Source organism: Emys orbicularis, chromosome 5, assembly GCF_028017835.1.
Source record: "Emys orbicularis isolate rEmyOrb1 chromosome 5, rEmyOrb1.hap1, whole genome shotgun sequence".
Classification (NCBI taxonomy): Eukaryota; Metazoa; Chordata; order Testudines; family Emydidae; genus Emys; species Emys orbicularis.
This window is the reverse complement of record NC_088687.1, coordinates 21,173,628-21,191,634: the sequence shown is the minus strand read 5'-3', so window position 1 is coordinate 21,191,634 and position 18,007 is coordinate 21,173,628.

Genomic DNA, 18,007 nt, shown 5'->3' with positions numbered 1-18,007 from the left:
TGAAAAATACACACTTTTTTCTCTATTTTTCTGCTTGTTTATGCGTTTGCCAGCACTTTTTGTACAACCAGTTTCATAGTTTCTCCTGTATAAATAATTAGTTCCTCTGTTTGTGGTATGCTTTCACACAGAGGGGAGAGAACCATTTTTTTTTTATAAATAAGAAAACTGATTGTAACACCCTAAAATCTGGCAGGAGTATACAGGTGTAGAATATGAAATTTCTTTTAACTGTGGAGCATGTCAGGTGGCAGGGAGTGTTAATTAATCATGCTTCAAGTTGATAGTGTCCCTTTAATACTTCAAATGCATGTGACAGTTAAAATACAGGGTGAAGTCAGACATGGGAGCAGCAGCTGAATCTGCAGATGTCCCACATATGTGGTCAAACAGAAGCTGGCAGTGATTCATATTTTGCTGATAATTCATAGCATGGTACTATACATAAATATTCCAGTATGCACTGAAAAATTATATGAGTGGAGTGTTTTTCTGCTGGGATGCTCATCCTTCCTGAATGTGTCACACATTTTCACAAATCTCAATCATGCAAGGGTCCTGCCGCATTTCTGTCACTCATTTTATAAAGTTTCTATGTTACCCTCATGTTATTTTCTTGTTAGTGCTACAAGCTCTATGCTACATGGAAAATGTAAATCACATGCAAATCCATTTCTACATACACATACCACTAATTCTTGCTAACAGTACACAAGGATGGGGACATAATCCTTTACTATTTAAGGTAAAACAATCTCACAGAGATTGTAAAATATTTCACAGAGAGAAAAATTTTAATCCTCTAATCTGATACAAAAATAGAAATTTTGTTCCAAAAATGTTTGCTGTTTATTGCTTATGTTTGCATTTTTATTTTTTTTTAATAATTTCAAAAGTCAGTTGTGCTTTTCCTGCTAGGTCCCCCTTCGTCTAAAACTAGCCTTCAAATGAAACTCATCACTCCTAGTCACTGCGCTGGCGAGAGTGCACCAAATATAAAAGTCAAAATAAGGACAAAACAGCAGCTGCTGCATCATCCTCCCCATCAACAGTGTTAGCACTTCACAATAACGGTTGTGAGGCAAGCTTGGTCAAATATGGCTAAAAGGTTCTGCTTCCATCCATTCTTGGTCCTATGGAGCAATCCTGTCCTAAAAATTGGTGACAAAACCTTGACATGGAGGAATTATGACACTGTCGCAGCTAATTGACAATGATAATTTTAAAACATTGTTGATCTTCAGCCACAATTTGACTTGCCCTGCTCCAGAGCATGGAAATATCTCCAGTTTAAGCCTTTACTTAGGAATGTGTTTGGACCAGATGCATTGGGACCTCCAGAACTTTTATTATTTTGGAGGAAACTTCCTGAATTTTCTCAGCCAATGGTATCCTTTTACAATTTGTTGGCCCAAAAACTCAGCCGAAGAAATTTGAAAGTTGCTTAGAATAGAAATTTGGATACACAACTATCTGTGACCCACTGGGGAACAATTGTATCTAATCTTAAAAAAGCAACTATAGACCTGAGCCTACAACTTATTCACCAAAAGCTTTTTCCAATCAGGGCCGGCTCCAGCATTTTTGCCGCCCCAAGCAGCGAAGCAGAAAAAGAAGGGGGAAAAAAGATAAAGCCGCGATCGGTGGCACTTCGGCGGCAGCTCTACCGTGCCGCTTCATTCTTCTGTGGCAATTCGGCGGTGGGACCTTCGCTCCGAGAGGGACTGAGGGACTCGCCGCCGAATTGCTGCCGAAGACCCGGACGTGCCGCCCTTTCCATTGGCCGCCCCAAGCACCTGCATCCTTTGCTGGTGCCTGGAGCCGGCCCTGCTTCCAATACTCTGGTCCCCACATAGGCTATTGGTTATGGGCCACATAAATGCGGACTGCTGTTGAAAATGTAACTCCTTTGGTGCTACATTAGCTCATATGTTTTGGGAATGACCCTTCATCAAGACTTCTGGTATAAAGTGTGTTAAAGGACCAATTTGATATTGGAGTCCTTCTCTTTACATTTAATTCTTGGATATATTCCTGATACCTGGAGATTAGCTAGTAACAAGGCGGCATGGTTCTAATGTGCAGTTTTGGTCCCTACAAAATTAATCCTGCAAAAATGGAAAAGTCTGTCCCCACCAAATATTGATGCCTGGCTCAGTGATGTGGCTGACCTCACAGCTAACAAATGACTGGCATTCTGCAGAAAGGGAATTCAAAGCAATTTGGGCTGACGTTTTAGAGGTCTGTAATTAACATAGACCCTGAAGAGAGAGATGTTGCTTCCCTTCCCCTTCTGTTAGCCTAACCCTCTTCATTTCCTTTGTGTATTATGATGACTCTGATATTTTGGTATATTTGTTGTATTTGGAAAAATTAATTACAAAATTTATAAATAAGAGTGTTAGCCTTTTACCTCTGTGCCTGCGAGCATGCTCAGTAGATTAAAATTGTTCAAAGGTTTGAGCAGTAAGCTGCTAATAAGCTCTACTACACGTATGAAAATGGTGGTTTTCAGAGGTTTATAGCTGAGCTAACTGTGGGTGGATTTTAATGGGAACAGCAAAATACACCTCCCTGCGGTATTTCCCTTCCAAATTTCAAGTTTCTGCTCTAAAGCATGGAAGTGCTGAAGCTCTTCCAAGAAACAGCTGGAAATATTTAACAGCATAACTATTTTTCTATTAGCAGTGTTTTCAGAAACAGCCAAACCCTATTTCCTGAAACTTACAAATAAAAAAAAATCACCTTGGGCAGACAGCAGTGTGAAACTGTCAGACGGAATGATTAAAGTTTGATAAATCTCGAAGCAACCAAAAACAGGAGTCTAGAATGGAAAGTGTTAGGCAACCTTAATTGTAGGTGTCGAGGGTGACTCCACCTTTAATGAGAGAATTGAACACTAGGCATTCTGTTTGAAGCTTCAAGTGTGATAAAACTTCTCGTGGTTTCTGAATTAATTTATATCGAGTTATCTGATCAGTTGACTCTGAATGTATAAAGGAAGCTTCTTGGTTCTGTTTGATACCTATTATAGTTTAATTTTCAAAGTGGTGTAAGATCCCTGCCACAACCAGTAGAATGTGCTGATTACCAACTAATTTTCCCTTTAAATTCTGACATTGAAATCCTTTCTAAAATGCTCCACAGAGGCTGCAACTTCCCTTATAAATTAGACTGAGAGAAGGATTAATGAAAGGGACATCAATCAGTAGATAATCGTGGACAGTTGATTAGTTTGGCACAACAATAAAACAAAACAAAAAATCTTAAAGTAATCCTGCTGCTAGACTCAAAGGTTTGAGCTGAGTTAGTTATTGGGAGTTTCAAATACTTTTGGGGTTTTTTTGAGCCTAAATTAGTGGTTGAGTAAAACAATATGCAGACGTTCTACCATCTGATCTAATAGGATGTAGTGAATTTCCTTCTTAACAAGAAGCACACATCAAGCATGTCCAGTTACCAAGGCCCAGATAGACAAAGGTATTTAGATGCCTAATTCCCACTGATTTCAATGGGAGTTTGGTGTCTAAGTACCTTTAAGGATCTGGAGCCTAACTTCCAGAGACAGTTGGGGAATGGACAGAAGCTCTGTCATTCTTTCCACATGGTAATTTTATGGAAATGAGTTTGAACATCATCCTTAAAACAGAGTTCTCTTCATGAAGAGAATTCCCCTAATGCAATGTGTTTTGTAAGGTGGAGAGGGTTCTGCTGCAGCTGATTCTGAAGACTCAGCTCATCTTCTACTTTTATGGGTGCCTGCCTCTTGCCCACTGGCACTATCTGTAAACCACGTACACATTGCTAGGTAGGACAAATATGTCTCATGCCACAAAGGCTCCCTCAAGGCTGCAAAATAAAATAACTGCATTGTCTATTAATTGTCTTTCTCCTGAGTCTTATACTCCTAGGCCTCACTGGCTTTGAGTGATGATCTATTAGGCCAAGGCAGTTAGGCAAGCAGAGGGTGGTACTGTATTGTTTTATTATGCTGCCCACTCTGGGAGTGGCTGGGGTGGTTCTTTAAGATGCTCTGGCATGTATCCCTTCTGGCACAGGCTGCTTCCTCAGGGAGCCATTGTTTTTGTGCTGGGCTGGATTTATTTTCTTGCATGATTATTTTTTCCTGGCACAGCTTCTAAGCACTGTTTTGAAGGTGTTTCGCAGACAGTCTTTCACACTTTGGTAGTAATAACACATTCTGGTGCTGTTGATACAATGATGTATTTCTTGTTGGGTGAAGTTTACAGGCCACATTGTTCCTGTCAGGCCAGGATAGCAATTGAGCTAGTAGGATATCCCGATAAGAAACTCCCACGGGCCTCCTCTCCCCTTCCCCCCTTTTGATGGTAGTGGCATTTCCAAACTGTCCTGAAAGAGAAGGATTCAGGACACAAAATTTGGAACCAGATTTTGAACACCTTATAGTTGAGTGGGGAGTGGGGGGGAGGGAGGGGAAGGGGAGCATAGGTTGAATCTAGTGAGAATAAAAAAGGAGAGTAAAAAAAAAAAGACACTTTTATTTGCCTTCTGTTTTAGAGCCATCAGGGATCATGTTTTCATGCTGTTCTCTGCAACCAAAAGGGCTAGAAACATCCTCGATGACCTCTCGAGGTCCCTTCCAGTCCTAGAATCTATGAATCCTGTTGTTGAAATGAAAGCTGAAATTTTCACATTATCACCCGACCCTAGGAGCTGAGGCTTTAAGAAAACCACCCAACAGACACATGATAAAGTTGCAAGAATTGGCAATACTGTAGGTTACTTGGGAAACTTTGTGGATTTAACCATGCAGAGTTCCTGGGTACAGGGGCAACAGATTTGTATAATTTTTGGTGGTACCTGGAACGGGTCCAAGTCCTGCCCCCCCCCCGCACTCTTTCCGCCCCCGCCCCCCCCACCTGCTTAAGGCTCTGGGAGGGAGTTTGGGTGCGGGGGGGGGTCAGGCTCTGGGAGGGAGTTTGGGTGTGGGGCAGAGGTGGGCAAACTATGGCCCACGGGCCACGTCCTGCCCGGCCCCTGAGCTCCCGGCTGGGGAGGTTAGTCCCCGGCCCCTCCCCTGCTGTCCCTTCCCCCCCGCAGCCTCAGTGCGACACAACGCCAGCGCTCTTGGCGGCAGGGCTTACCACAGGTGGCTCCCGAAAGCGACCCACTTTTGGCCCAATCCTCCAATTTGTCTTGGTCACTCTGGACCCTATCCCTACCCTCCACCATATATACCTCTGCCCCCAGCTTAGTGTCATCCGCAAACTTGCTTAAGGTGCAATCCATCCCATCATCCAGATCATTAATGAAGATCGTGAACAAAACCGGCCCCAGGACAGACCCCCTGGGGCACTCTGCTTGATACCGGCTGCCAACTAGACATCGAGCCATTGATCACTACCCGTTGAGCTCGACGATCTAGCCAACTTTCTATCCACCTTATAGTCCATTCATCCAAGCCATACTTTTTTAATTTGCTGGGAAGAATACTGTGGGAGACTGTATCAAAAGCTTTGCTAAACTCAAGATATATCACGTCCACCACTTTCCCCATATCCACAGAGCCAGTTATCTCATCATAGAAGGCAATCAGGTTGGTCAGGCATGACTTGCCCTTGGTGAATCCATGTTGACTGTTCCTGATCATCTTCCTCTCCTCCAAGTGCTTCAAAAGGGATTCCTTGAGGACTTGCTCCATGATTTTTCCAGGGACTGAGGTGAGGCTGACCGGTCTGTAGTTCCTTGGATTCTCATTCTTCCCTTTTTTAAAGATGGGCACTATATTTGCCTTTTTCCAGTCGTCCGGGACCTCCCCCAATCACCCCAAGTTTTCAAAGATAATGGCCAATGGCTCTGCAATCACATCAGCCAACTCCCTCAGCACCCTCGGATACATTAGATCCGGCCCCATGGACTAGTGCATGTCCAGCTTTTCTAAATAGTCCTTAACTTGTTCTTTCACCACTGAGGGCTGCTCACCTCCTCCCCATACTGTGCTGCCCAGTGCAGCAGTCTGGGAGCTGACCTTGTCTGTGAAGACCAAAGCAAAAAAAGCATTGAGGACTTCAGCTTTTTCCACATCGTCTGGCACTAGGTTGCCTCCCCCATTCAGTAAGGGGCCCACACTTTCCCTGACCACCTTCTTGTTGCTGACATACCTGTAGAAACCCTTATTGTTACCCTTCACGTCCCTTGCTAGCTGCAACTCCAATTGTACTTTGGCCTTCCTGATTACACCCCTGCAAGCTCGAGCAATATTTTTATACTCCTCCCTAGTCATCTGTCCAAGTTTCCACTTCTTGTAAGCTTCCTTTTTGTGTTTAAGCTCACCGAAGATTTCTCTGTTAAGCCAAGCTGGTCGCCTGCCATATTTGCTAGTCTTTCTGCACATCGGGATAGTTTGTTCCTGCGCCATCAATAAGGCTTCTTTAAAATACAGCCAGCTCTTCTGGACTCCTTTCCCCCTCATATTAGCCTCCCAGGGGATCCTGCCCATCAGTTCCCTGAGGGAGTCAAAGTCTGCTTTGCTGAAGTCCAGGGTCTGTATTCTGCTGCTCTCCTTTCTTCCAAATGGGTCTAGAGCCTTTGGAAAAAGGGCAGAGATTTACGCGAAGGGGCACCCACCCCAGTGCTGCATTCTTATTTTTTCTTCCCTCCTGACACTAAGGTTCTCTAACCATGGCAGTGCAAAGCCCATCCCCTTCCATCCCTAAGAGACAGAGTGAGAAGTGCAGAAGTTAAAGTGCTCTTTATAGTTATTAACATGGGAAATTCTGCTGGTGTGACAGAGGGGGATGGTCAGGGGCGGCATCAGCGCAACAAGCGCGTGCCTGGGGCAGCAAGCCGCGGGGGGCGGCCTGCCGGTCGCCGGGAGGGCGACAGTCAGGCTGCCTTCGGCGGCAATTTGGCGGCGGGTACGCCGAAGGTGCGGGACCGGCGGACCTCCCGCAGGCATGCTGCCAAATCCACTTTACCAGCGGACCTCCCGCAGGCATGCCACTGAATCCACGTTACCAGCGGACCTCCCGCAGGCATGCCACCAAACGCTGCCTCACTGCCGTGCTTGGGGCGGCAAAATACATAGAGCCGCCCCTGGGGATGGTGTGTAGAGTAGCAATCCTCTGGCTCCAGCCATGCTCTCCTTTCCCCCAAACCATCCCCCCACAAAACCTGGAGAGCCCTAAAGGGGCCGTGTGTACAAAAGACCTTCAGCAGGATGTCAGAAACATGCATGAAGTGGGCTGCTCTTTCTCCTCACTGTATATGGGTCTATTCTCCTTATAATGTTTAATAAACAATTAAGAGGCTGGTTCAGTATTGCTGAGCCCAAGATTCCCAAACCACAAGGCAGGCCCTCACAATCATGAGACTGGCTTAAAATCATGGTATTGTAAAAACAATAGATTTGGGGTCCTTTTTATTTGATTTCTGCTTTTGAATTCTTAGTGTTCACGTTTTCAGACTCTATATCCGTAAGGGCTACACCTAGAATTTTGTTATGAAAACTGAGATTGTCCTGTACGAACCCAACTCCAGGCATTGGAGCTTTAAGAAAAACAGCGTATATCATGGGCCTTGTGATAAAAGCATGGTAGTTGGCAAAACCTCGGTTCATTCAAGAAAGAAGGCCTGACTCTGTTCAACTGCATAAACATATATAGTCACTCCCACATTTAAAACATGCTACCTATCCTTACAATCCTCTCTGCAACAAAGGTGAGAAAGCAAAGGGAAGTGTCTTTGAGTATCTGAATAGAGGACAGAGGTTGGACACGTTCACAGATTCTAAAAAGTAAGTTCTGGTATTTACAAGAGAAACTTGGACAGAAAACATTTAAATTATCAGATTTTAAACCAAGGTAGAATTAATACCAAAAATTCTATTATTTTCTTCCTAGAGCAGTTTAATTAAATTGCAAAGGAAAGACCTATTTGTTCCATAGCTTAGCTAGATAATTATAAGGAAATATATATTTGCCGAGGGTAAGGTTGTCGTTGACATCAATAGGCTTTGATTCAGGCCCTAGAAGAGCTGTCTTATGTTGCATATATCCAGGCATTACCACTGATTCTACAAAGAGTAGTCAGTATTAAACCTGTCTGTATTGCAGATGTTCCTGACTGGAATATAAGGAATTAGTCACGTCTACTCAATATTTTAATGCTACAAACAGGCTAAAGTCAAACTGGCAGTATATTAGATTGTTGTGGCTTGCAGAACATATTCACATAAAATAAACTCAGATCTCTTTTAAAGGAAAGCTGCTCTAATCATTTATAATAATTGTTCAGCTAGTTACAGTGAATAAATATTTATTAGATATACAAAAGTTGCCACTAAAAGGTGAATACTTACCAAGAGTCCACAGTACCTGAGATTTATTTAGTGTCTTTCATAAGGTGTTCAGTATCATAGCATATGAGCACCTCATTAATAGATTCAGCCTCACAACTGCCTAAGATAGGAACATGCTGTTATCGCTATGGAGAAGCTGAGGCATGGCATCGTTATGGGACTGTTCACTATTACGCAGGAAATCTGTGGCAGTATGGGGACAGAACCCACTTCTCCTGAGTCCCAGTCCATATCTTAGCCACAAGCTCATCCTTCCTCCCTAACTACAGTGTACACACTAAGTTGCTGATTACTCTACAAAGAAATCATGTCCCCCGCAGATTTCTTTGCTTCCCCACAGAAAAATGATTTCTGACAGGGAAGCAAAGGGAATCTGCAAGGAGCCCCTCCACAGCAGTATGGGCACTCATTTAAGGTGCCTGGAGCAGCTGGCAGAAAGGTATATCACCATGGGGCTCGGGGTGCCCCAGCTGGTGGCGCTTACCCTGTGCTGGGCTCAGATTCTCTTCCTCTGCAAGGAGCGTCGGCCCAGGGCTGGGTCAGACCCACCCCCAGAATTCTCCCTGCCCCCATTTCTCCTCCGCCATGAGGGAAGGGGTAACTGTACAGGAAATTGCTCCCCCATCGGCCCATACCCTGTGTGTCGGGACCCCCCCCAATACCCAGACTCCCCATGCCACATCAAGCCTCACCCCCTGCATCCAGAGCCCCCTGCTAAACGAAACCCCCTGCACCTGGACCCCCCCAGCCAAGTCCCCCCACCCCTGCATCAGGATCCCCCCATGCATGCCCCCAGACCATTCCCTCTAAGCCTCCTGCACGTGAACCCCCACCCCACCAAGCCCCACTCCCCCAGCACCCAGATACCATGCTGAACTCCCAACACCCAGACCCCCCCATTGAGCCCCAACCACCTTTACCTGGACCTCCCTGCAGAGTCCCATTTTCCCTGTACTCGGAGCCCCCCAATGAGCTTCTGTGCATTCAGATTCCCCACACACCCTGACCTCCACCAAGCCACCTGCATCCAGCTTGCCCCACACAGAACTCTCTCACCCCATACCTGGATCCCCCACACTAAGCCCCTCCACAGTTGGATCTTGCTGGACTGAGCCTGCTTGCCCCACATTTGGATCGGGGGCCAGGGCTGGGTGTGCATGCAAGACTCTGTCCCGCTTGCTTGATATCTTGGTGCACCTGGCACAAAAGGGACAGAGCCCTTGGATGTTTCTGAGGCAGGCCCGGCCCTTGCACTGTGTCAGAGTTAGGTGCAGCCTCACCGCTGAGTTCATGTCAGGGGGGAGGCCTGCAGGAGGAGCCCCCACCTCTGTGCAGCCAGTGACCTATGCTCCCCACTGCCATGCAGGAGCCTCCTAGTTTATTTATTGACAAATAAAACATGCAGAATTTTGCAGAATTTTGCAGAATTTTAAAATATGTGCAGAATTTTTTTTTTTTTTTTTTTTTTTTGGCTCCAAGTTTTTAATGTTTTGGTGCAGAATTCCCTCAGGAGCAGCTGAAGTACCCGGATTCTAAATATAGGCATAACAAATAAAACCAGAGGGAGGCTCAAACCAAAGCCGTGAACCCAAACACCCCATATATTTTTGGTGACATTTGAATCTCAGTTTGAACCTGAACTCTGCTGCTGAGCGTAATCTTTATAGCATGCCAAACCTAAATCATGGCTCCAACTGCACATACACACACCTATAACTGAAATCTGTGGCTGGGTCCCTTTTAGACACTACAAGGAGAGTTCCCTGGGAAGCAGTGGCACATATGTATAGAGCAGCCAACACGGGATTACTATTTACCTTCATGCCTTTAATCCTGTGTGATTTATAAAGATTGTAATAAAAAATTGTATTTTAAAATCAGGGATGTCTGCCATAAAACTTCTGACACTTTTTATAATTAATTTTAAAAGGGGGGAGGGATTGTTCATACTTATGTTATGTTCAGATCGAGTTAATGTACATTTTTTAACCAAACTTTCCCTGATTTTGTCCCACTTGCTTTGTTTTTTGTTAATATCCACATCTTAATAAGTATTCTGCAGCCCCTATTTTAAAATGACAGTATTGTACAGAACTAGTCCCAAGCCCCTTAGCAGCAAGTATAAGCAAATGTAAGCGGGCATTTTTTGAAATCATAAACAGTGCCATACTAAACGTAGGGAAATATGCCCTCTCGATAAGGTGGCTGAGTCCATAAGAGTACAGCAAAAATTCCTGATCCTCCAATAGGCATATCTCGCACCCTCCACCAGAATATGTTGGCAATTTTGAAAGTCACCACACAGTTAAAACTAGTTCAGTGCTTCAGGCCATATTTTGACTTTCATGCTGCACGTTTGCTGTACGTGGTGCTTGGAATATCTTCAAAACTTTCTGTCCCTGCTCTTACAAAGTTGGCTTGTACTTGTACCTAGAGAGCAAAGTATTCAAAACCACGCGATCTGTTGTTCACATGCCCGAAATTCACTGGCTATCAATAAGTACCAGTATAAAAATGTTTCCACCACCAACCATGGCATCAGGATAATGATGATGATTACTCTGCCTGCACTGATGTCCTCTGACTGACCTGGGGAAAGCATAAGAATTATCAGAGGCTGCTTACCAGCCTTTAATTTTATGTCACACAGAGCAGTATTAGCTGACCCTGACACTCTAAGAACAGGTGTAGGATAAAAAGTGCTAAAATGTAATCAGACTAGGAAAGGAACCTCCTCCATTTGGTATTACATCCAGTTTCAGTTACCTAAGAAAAGTCCTGTTCTATCCAGAGTATAACACTTTTTGAATTACAAAGTGATGGGGTGTACTCCACACACTAGCCCCAAGAGGGCTGAATTAGGCCAAGTGGGGAATTAGGCCAATCAGCCAATTAGGCTGCAAATGGGAGAGAGTTAAGCTGCAGGAAGCTAATTAGAAGCAGGCTCACCTGTGAGGGAACAGGTGGGTTTCTATAAAGCAAGGCAGCAGGCCACAGAGAGGAAGCCTGAGGTAAGGGAGAAGAAGCCTAGTAAGAAGGTGTCCAGGGGCAAATGCAGTAACGTGTTGATGATGTAGATCTTAGTTGTTGGCTACAAGGCCGTGAACTGGAACCCAATGTAGAGGATTCTCCTAATGACCACTGCCGAGTGGTACTGTTTGGGGGTAGTGGACAGGAAGACTACCTGGTGAAATGCTGAAAAACTATCTCAGAAGGGGAACTCACTTAGTGAGCTGGGCAGAGGGCTAAGTAATGAAGAGTATGCAGCAGTTCCTGGAGTAAGAGGGGGATTGCAGGCAAAGATGGAGAAAGTGAGGGAGCACAGCTGCAGGACGTGGCATTGATCATGCAGAGCTACTCCACAGCAAGACCAGGAGAACTCACCGCTTTTGGTGAGTGGAGGTATCCCCTCCCCTTTCGGTCGCAAAAGTATTGCAATGTGTCTCCTTGGTTTAGAAAGATGTTTCTTCCATCTAGACAAGCTAGGTCAAAATCCTAGTGGATGGGTTTTACAAGAAGGCAAGATTGGGGTGTCCTGTATAACACCTTGGGCCTGCAGAAAGAGATGTGGGTGATTCAGTAGGTGGAACTCCTCTTCTGACCCACTATTAAGACCAGTACCCCGGCACTGTGACAGAAGGAACTGTACTGTTTTAGATGCTGTTTGTCTGATAAGATTTGTGGTCATTTAAGTTTCCCTGACACCTTCTGCAATAACAGGGCCAAAAAATAATTTGGAGAACTACCCTTGCAGCATAAGGGCTTGTCTACATGGTGCATTAATCTACACTAAAGGATATAAACTATCATGCACATTAGTGTGTCATGCTGTAACTTACCTTTATGGACCCTGCTGGCCTGCACTAAAGGTTCCCTAGTGAGTGTTAATGTGGTACCGTTTGAAATCCCACTAGTGCAGACTACAGCACCACGTAGACTAGCCCAGAGGATATAGTATTCCTTTTACATTAGTAATCATTCTTTTCCTTCAATAATAACTTCTTCACACTCTCATAAACATAAGCAAATGAATCAAGCAATTTCTTCTTCAGGCTGGAAATGAAGAAATGGAGGGGAGGTGGTGGTGGTGTTTCTATTTTTAAATACTTTAGAGACACTCAGATGCCATAGTGATGGAGACCAGACAAATACCTAGATATAAAATATTACATATTAGTACATCTGGTCTTTCTTATCTCAATGGTTATAGTAACAGTTCCCAGTGTGAATAGCAGCTATCAAAACAGGCATATTTTCCTGGAATTGATTACATGAAATATTAATCTATGTAATAAAGGTCTCCTCCATATGTTGTCCTCTCTCATAGAACCTTTGCTGTAGGGTACTGCTGTTCTGCATGTAGGTTGTTGTTAGCATATGTGAAACCTGACAGACACGATGACTATGGGCAGAGAGGAATCAGTCATCAAATGCTGGTGATGTTTGATTTCTTCAGAATGCACACCCATAATCCTCATTAACCTCTCCATAGCAGAATAGTATTCTGAACAATTTAGCTTGTGTACGAGCCAATAATGCCCCACTGCATCATATGCAGCACTTAAAGCTGGCAACCCATGCTTTTCTTGTCCTTAAAGGCATCTCCATTGTTTTGCTAATAGGTGGGTTGCCTTAATCATAAACTACTGACAACAAGAAAACTTTTGCCAGCTTATAAGGATGGTGAACTGAGAAAACCAGACAGTGTCTCTTAGGACTACGTCTGTGTTCTGGTGATTAAATGTTTTATGCCACAGGTTGAGGATTCTTTGTCCCTTTTTTTTTTTTTTTTGGGGATGTTTTTTAATCTAAAATTAGGGAGTCTTCCTCCAGATGACAGGATGATAGCAGGGCTGCTAAGGGGAAGAGAAGTGACTGAAGCGATGATCAGGAGACCTGCTCAGATGCAAAACTAATCTATTGATCTTTGTGGCTGCAAAGTCAAACTGTAACTTGGGGAGTGAGCAGGATTCTGCTTAATTCTTTCTTTCTGTGGGGAATCTCTTGATGTAGCTATGTTTTTAATAGCCTTTGACTGGTTCAACATCCTTAGCATGCTTGAGACGCTGACCCACTGATTCTCTTTTGTGCTCCACAGCAATTTTCATAATTTCTTTCTGTGTGTAAATTAAAAATAAAAACACAAACCTAGTCACAACCACCTTGTTGATCATCTGTAGCAGGACCTGGTGAGAATTCTTCTAAATACTTGCTGTTTTGTTGCTGGAACAACAAAAGGAGATGAGTAGTGGACGGTAACAACCTGTTTTATAGACTAAAACACAGGCTTGTGGGGGTTGGAAGGCCACATATGTTCATGTATTCTGAAGTGGTGATGGGGCAGGGGGAGAGCTGTTCTGAAGCACTCAAAGGAGAAAAGCATGTTAATAATGAACATGATGCTGGTACACTGCACCACATGCGGCAGAAGCTCTTTGTCATTTCATATGACACACAGCCTATATGTAATGCCTCAATACTGAAGGGAATGAGAGTGCATGAGCTTCTAGTCTGTAATGGCATCATTAATGGATGAATTAACCAGCCTTCCAGTTGCAGGCAATTGGCAGGTAGTCTGATGGAAAACGAGCAACACTTTCAGTAAAGGTTTCAGCTAGACCACATATCAATTGCAGTAGTGGAAAAAACAGATGAGGCAAAGGTCTCGCTATTTTTACTTGCAACAGGGAAAGTATTAGATATCTGCAACAATTTTTCAGTTTGAAGGAAGGTGAAACTTGAATCAGGCTGAGTGTCTGAGGCATAGTATGTTCCAACAAGGAATGCAGTCAAGGTTCGTGGCAACTTTTTTACACAAGATCCTATGTACAAATAAGCCACGATCATGGCTTTGAATTTAGAGATTTGACTGTGCCATTGGCAACTCGATAGTCTAAAATGTGAAGTTGAGACACCAAGAAGGCAGAGAGCTTCAACCGCATGAGCTGATCACAGCTCTGCAAGTGCATATTGCTTTTTGAATGATCAGTCAACCAGAACACGTGGGAGAGCATTAAGTGCAGAAGATAGTGAAGCAGAATTTAAGTGCTGTTCCTTCATGGTACTCAGCTAGAAAACAAGGGTCCAGACTCTAAGGGTTTGTCTACACTGCAATAAAACACCTGTAGCTGATCTGGGTCAGCTGACTCAGGCTTATGGGCATTGGGCTGGAGCCTAGGCTCTCACTGTCTCTGCTCCTCTCTCCCCGCCCCAACCCCTCCCCATGTGGGGTCCCAGAGCCTGGGCTCCAGTTACAGCCCAAATGTCTACACCACAATTTTACAGTCTTGTAGCCTGAGCCAGTGATAAAGGCCAACAATGGGTGTTTCATTGCAGTGTAGATGTACCCCCCAAAGCTGTTCATAGAAATGCAGGTTCCCTGGGTGAAATCATCCTCATTTCAAATGTTTGAACTCTTCTTACAGGTGCAATGTAATAGAATTTATCTGCTCTTGATCTGAGGTCTAAACACCAGTTAGAAAACAGGATGGGTTGCTGAGGCTGGGGCAAGGAAGGTCCTGCATGGAACCCTACAAATAGCCATGCTTGGGGAGAAAGCTTTAGGCAAAGGTTATATCTGAGTTACCAAAAAACTACAACCCTAGAAGTTGATCAGTTCTGAGTGTGACTATTCTGTTCGGAGGAAGAGTAAGAACTCCATGGCAGACCGAGAAACCCAGAGGAGAGAAATAGAAGGGCCAGGAAACTTAGCAAGGCAGACAATGTTGAGCTTATTCACAGCTGTCCCCTTAGATGGGAGCAGTTACGGGGAGTGCATTGGGGGGGGGGGTGCTCCTAGCCTGGTGTATTCTAGGGAACCTTGGAGCAGAGACAATCTAGACCTATGAAATCATGAGTATCCATATGGAGGGCTGGTTTCTCCACACTGTTCTGCTGGATCCACTTGCCCCTTGGCAGCACTGCTCCTAAGCAGTACTGCCATTGGCTGACTCCTTTTGCTGCTGCCCAGTAGCAATAATGAATGGGACCCGGAGGGAGTTAATGCTTCATGGGAGTCTCTGGGGTCAGCAAGACATGATTACACAGCGGGTGGCTTGTCCTGTGCTCTGCCTAGGGTGACCAGGTGTCTGGTTTTGCAGTGGAACACCTGGTCGAAAAGGGATCCTGGCAGCTTGGGTCAATACCGCTGACTGGGCCACTGACTGTCTGGTTGGCAGCGCTACACAGCAGGGCTGGCAGGCTCCTTGCTAGCCTCTGTGCCGGGCAGCTTCCAGGAAGCAGCCAGCATGTCCCCCCTATGGCTCCTACATATAGGGGCAGCTGGGGGCTCTGTGTGCTGCCCGCAGCTCCCATTGGCCAGGAACTGTAGCCAATTGGAGCTGCGAGGGCGGTGCCTGTGGACAGGGCAGCACCTCCATGTAGGAGCCTGAGGGGGGACATGCTCCTGCTGCTGCTTCTGGGAGCTGCTTGAAGTAAGTGCCACCCGAAGCCTGCATCCCAACCCCTTTCCGCAGCCTGACCCTGTGCCCCAGTCCTTATTCCCCTCCAGACACCTCAGCCCCAGCCCGGAGCATCCTCCTGCATCCCACACTCCTCAGCCCCACCCCAGAAACCACACCCCTGGCCAGAGCCTTCATCCCCTGCATCCCTGCCCAACCCTTATCCCCCCTCCCTGAACCCCTCATTTCTGGCCCCACCCCAGAACCCACACCCCCAGCCCAGAGCCCAAACCTCCTCCTACACCCCAACTCCCTGTCTCAGCCCGGAGCCCCCTCCCATACTCCAAACCCTTCGGCTCCACCCCCTAGCTCAGAGCCCCTTCCTGCACCCAAAACCGCTCATTTCTGGCTCCACCCCAGAGCCTGCACTCCTAGTTGGAGCCCTCACCCCATCCTGCACCCCAGCCTCCTGAGCCAGCCTGGTGACAATGAATGCGTGAGTGAGGGTGAGGAAAGCAAGTGACTGGGGGCTGTGGGAAATGGATTGAGGCCTTGGAGAAGGGGTGGTACACGTCACTTGCAATAATTATTGGCCTCAATATTAGAGGCTGAGATGAGGGTCTGCAAGTAGGGCCTCTAAGCCTATGATGCACTTTTCAGCTGAAGACAGTGACAAATAAGGAGGATAGAAATGGCTTGACTGTTCTAGCAAACGGTTGCTGAGAGATGGATCAGGAGACAATCACAGTTAAAATCCTGTAATTTAAAGGAGAAAAATAAACTGCTGCATTTCCAGTGGTGGCTTCAAAGGTCACTTGGGGAGCATATATTTGAGCATGTGATCACACCGCAATAAATCAATAAAAGGCTACCTGTTAAAGGTGTACAGCAGAGGCAAGGACGTGTTAACTTCCACCTTGCTGTCATGCTCTGCCTGACACCCACCAAGGTAATCTGTTGATGCATTGCCACCTCTTACTGCACCACTATCACCACCATCTTGCTGCTGCTTTTTGGTCATAGCTTTATACAGGTCTGACGTGGAAGGGATTCTGAGAGTCAGTGAAGGAGCAGGGTGGAGTGTGATGAAGCGGGAGGGGAAGGAAAGTGGGTATGCTGTGGGGGGGCAGTTGTGTGGGGTTCTTTGTTTTTGTTAAATGGCCATCCAATTTTCATTACTAGACCTGTTTCTTTAGGACTCACGGACACCAAGGTCTAACCAGACGATAGTGGACGACAAGTAGCAAGGAATGGCTTTTGGAACAGGAGGTGTGTGAAACATAACTATTTATAGTCATACATGTTTCAGTTAATCTTTTTCAGCACCTCTTTTGTCTGGTACAGGCTGTAATTCATCCATCTGGTTGAAAGAGATGGACCAGAATGTTTAAAAAAAAAAAAAAAAAAAGTAATGTGTGAGCAGAAGAGAAAGGGGGGGGATATTATTTCAATGTGTTTCACATTCACTGGTTCAGAAAAGAGCCAGCAGCTCCTGTCAAAGTAAGGAGTTGCATTCCCATAGTTGCTATAAGCCTCTTATTTAGCTACATGATTAATATGTGAAGAAGGGAACCATTGCCAGTGTTACCCAGGGGTGAGAGATGGAGACCTAGAGCTCAGTGTTTAAATTCAGTGTCCTATGGAGAGCTGGAGAGGGAGGAAAACAAACATCAAAAATTTCAAAAAATATTGAAATTGTAGCAGGCAAAGCAGAAAGCAGTTGGAAATCTATTAATTGTTTTTCCCAGTTTTCCTTTTTGTCCAGGAGTTTGATAAAAGGACTCATAGCTGCACCACCTCCTGGAACAATGTTAGTTGTGTCAACATTACACTCTTCTGTTGGCATAGTGGCATCTAAATTGGGTGGTTGTGGGGTGTTTTTTTTTTTTTTTTTCTGGTATAGTTGCTGGCTAAGAGGTGGGGGTGGGGTGTTAAATACCCCCACACACACACATTCCTGCCAGATGAAGCTATACTGGCAAAACTTTGTCGTCTAGACCAGGCCTCAGTTCATGTTGCACATTTGATGTGGAAGTCAAACATCAAACCCTGCAGTATCATTTTTATAGTCACTTTTGCTAAGAGAAATGCATTTTAAATCAGCTCAATTGTCAACCCGATGTCAGGGCTAGGCTGTAAATACTCAGTCCTCTCCACTTATGGGGATGGAGTGCTGGTGAAAGAAATATGCTGCCAGAAGGATTCATCCATCCGGCATAGGCTAGGCCAGTATGTTGCTGTGCCAGTCTTGTGCTTTTATTGAAAT